At 32.5% G+C, this 2553-nt stretch overlaps 1 long non-coding RNA gene across 1 annotated transcript; it reads left to right on the forward strand.

Moving 5' to 3' along the window:
- Positions 1-962: 962 nt before the first annotated feature.
- On the forward strand, positions 963-1859 carry LOC117241195. Its single transcript, XR_004494922.1, has 3 exons — positions 963-1095; positions 1403-1470; positions 1841-1859. It is a non-coding gene; the product is annotated as an uncharacterized LOC117241195 (long non-coding RNA).
- Positions 1860-2553: the final 694 nt, after the last annotated feature.

Genomic DNA, 2553 nt, shown 5'->3' on the forward strand with positions numbered 1-2553 from the left:
GTTAGTGTTAATTAAATAGTTTAGTAGTCGTTGAGCGACATTTTGAATATTCATTCGTATAATAATTAGCAAAATAACTTTTCTTCGTTGATTCCTCCACCATAATTAATTTCCATTATTTATATCCTTCATTACACATTTCTTAATTCCCCGTTCATTCAGGATATTTCTAAGAATAAAAATCATTAGATCGGTCAAAACTTCAGGTACTACGTCGTGATAATAAAAATGATATAGAGAAAATATCTATGGACTTCAAATTTTCAACCGTGAAAAAATTATTCTCTTACTACATTTTGGACTTAAAAATAAATATCGTTCCACTTTTATTATTTTTATATTAGTATTAAAAGCGAATACGCACTCAAAAAGCGCTTAAGACTTCATCTGCATACTGTGTCATTGCGGAACAGTAATTTTAAGTAATTTTTCACTTTCTCCATGCTGTTGTTTCAATCTTGCTTTGTTTAACGAAATTAAGATTATAAAGTAAGGTAACTAAAGTAATAAGTTAGACAAATGTGTCTGTGATGTTGCCAGTAGGGCTACGAATTATTGTACGATATTTGTAAATATCGACGTAGAGAAAGAATTGTGCTGCGCAATTCGAAAGATTCCTGCTGCGTAATTCGAAAGAAAGTGCTTCGTAGAATAGGAATGTTTTTGTTGATGTATACATTTCTTTGTCTAGATCGTTAACTGCGTAGCTGCTTGTGCCACCGGCTCTTGTGTCCCCACTTCCCTCGCCACTTTGGTAGTTGCTATGCGAAACTAACGTACAAGGAGTCATTTAGTCGTCTCATTTCGTACCGATAACGTCGATAGCGTTGCGTCAGGTTTGTAACGTATTATAACCTATTGGTGGCGTCGGTCTTTTATTACTCTAATAATTTAATCCAATTAAATAATCACGCGCGAAAATAATAAAATTTTATCACATAATTTTGTACGCGACGTTAGAGTTCTTGTTCGCCGATTATAATTTTAACGCTCACGGTAATGTGATCCTATTTCATATTCTTTTGAATATTCTTTTTCGGTATTAGAGTCAGTGCATCTCTCAAGAGGACAAAGCTTCTGCAGGAGCTCAAGAATGTAAGTAGTTTTAAATATTGTATTTCAGTTTGTTCTCTTATACAATAAATTTATTATACAATAAAAATGATTGATAATTTAGAAAACTGTAAATGCCCTCTTTAATTGAAATAAAGTCTTAAAATCTTAACATTAAAGTACAATAAAACTGGCTGATACGCATCAAAAATCACTGAATATGTTGTTCTCAAACTTTTATATTAGAGTTCCAATTTACATATTTATTAGAGTTTAGTCTTTATTGTTGCTAAAGTTTCACGTTTGTTATTATGTGTTACCGATTTTAATATCTTATGTTTTGTTATAGACATATCACTACTTCAACTTCGTCATCTTCTTCAGGAGTGTTCTAACAGTGGCACAAAAGCCAAGTATGTAAGTATTTTTACATACTTACTTTCAGTTATGTCTATTCTGTATATTTTTCTTTGATCACTATCAATGCAGAAATACAATTTGACTGAAAATTTAGGAGGATAGCATTTTCTGAGGTTATTTTTTCGTTAAAATAAAATAAGAGTTAAAGTCTTAATACCGAGTTATAAAACAAATGACTAACATACTACAGATTATTTTAGATTTTACACATTCATATTAGAGTCTCAGTTTTTATACTTATCAAATTTTATTAGAATTTCAATCTTTATTATTGCTAAAGTTACTAAAGTTAATAAACCTTCATTTTTCATTATCTCCAACTTTTCAAATAGTCAGCGATCACTCATCCTGTTTTGTTTCGTAACAGATTTTTCGCAGTCTGCATTTCTATTATTAGCCTTTCAACGGTTCCTGTCTGATGTTAGTCTCCCGGATGAAATTCGCTGGGATAGCGCAGCATCCACGGTAACGTTCTCTGTTTGTCTGCTTCGAACGGTGAGTCGCATGCATTTCTGTTCTTCTGGTCACTCAATTATGCCGTAGGATAAAAGACCCGAATCGGCACGGGTGACTGGTTGTATTACGTAGAATTCTTTGCGAGCATAGTGAACGCGGGTATCTTTTATACCCGTGAGTAGTAACGCTCTTTTTTTCAAATTTATTAGTTTAAGATAGGTCTTCTTGCACAGCGCGATGATAATAATTAGTTTTTTAATAATTAAGTTAAACATATACACTTGAGAATATATTCGCGTTATTTATAAATATGCATGTTAATATTCCGTATGAATATTTGCAAATGGCAAATATCTACACGAATATACTTGATCTTTAGCAATGAATTAATCGTGACAATATTAACCCCTTAACCTACAACTACGGGCATAGCCCGTAGTGCGATGATCGAACCAAACGTAAATATTACGGGCATAGCCCGTAGTACGATGATCGGACCAAACGTAAATATTACGGGCATTCTCAAACATAAATCGTAGGTTAAGGGAATAAGTCGCGTTCGTTTATTTCACTTCTCCTAGAATTTAAAATATCAGTTAATCAAAGCAATAATTTTGAACACTG

Source organism: Bombus vosnesenskii, unplaced genomic scaffold, assembly GCF_011952255.1.
Source record: "Bombus vosnesenskii isolate JDL3184/JDL3185 unplaced genomic scaffold, Bvos_JDL3184-5_v1.1 scf7180000015367, whole genome shotgun sequence".
Taxonomy (NCBI): Eukaryota; Metazoa; Arthropoda; class Insecta; order Hymenoptera; family Apidae; genus Bombus; species Bombus vosnesenskii.